Consider the following 210-nt stretch of genomic DNA (forward strand, 5'->3'; position numbering starts at 1 on the left):
CCTGTCCTTTTGCTTTGTTCACTACATTCGTGTTATTACTACAATTTCTGTTAGTGCTGCTGTTGATACAATCGTTATTATTAGAATTGTTGTGCTGATGTCGTCATTCCTCTCCGCTTTCTTGTTTCTGCGCGGTTCGCAGGAAGTTGTGGCTGCCCACAAAGTTTTCGTGGCGGAAGTTCGACGCATCTTCGAGACGTATAAGGGCCT

This window comes from Eimeria mitis, genomic scaffold (genome assembly GCF_000499745.2).
Source record: "Eimeria mitis Houghton genomic scaffold, Emh_scaff484, whole genome shotgun sequence".
In the NCBI taxonomy this organism is placed as follows: Eukaryota; Apicomplexa; class Conoidasida; order Eucoccidiorida; family Eimeriidae; genus Eimeria; species Eimeria mitis.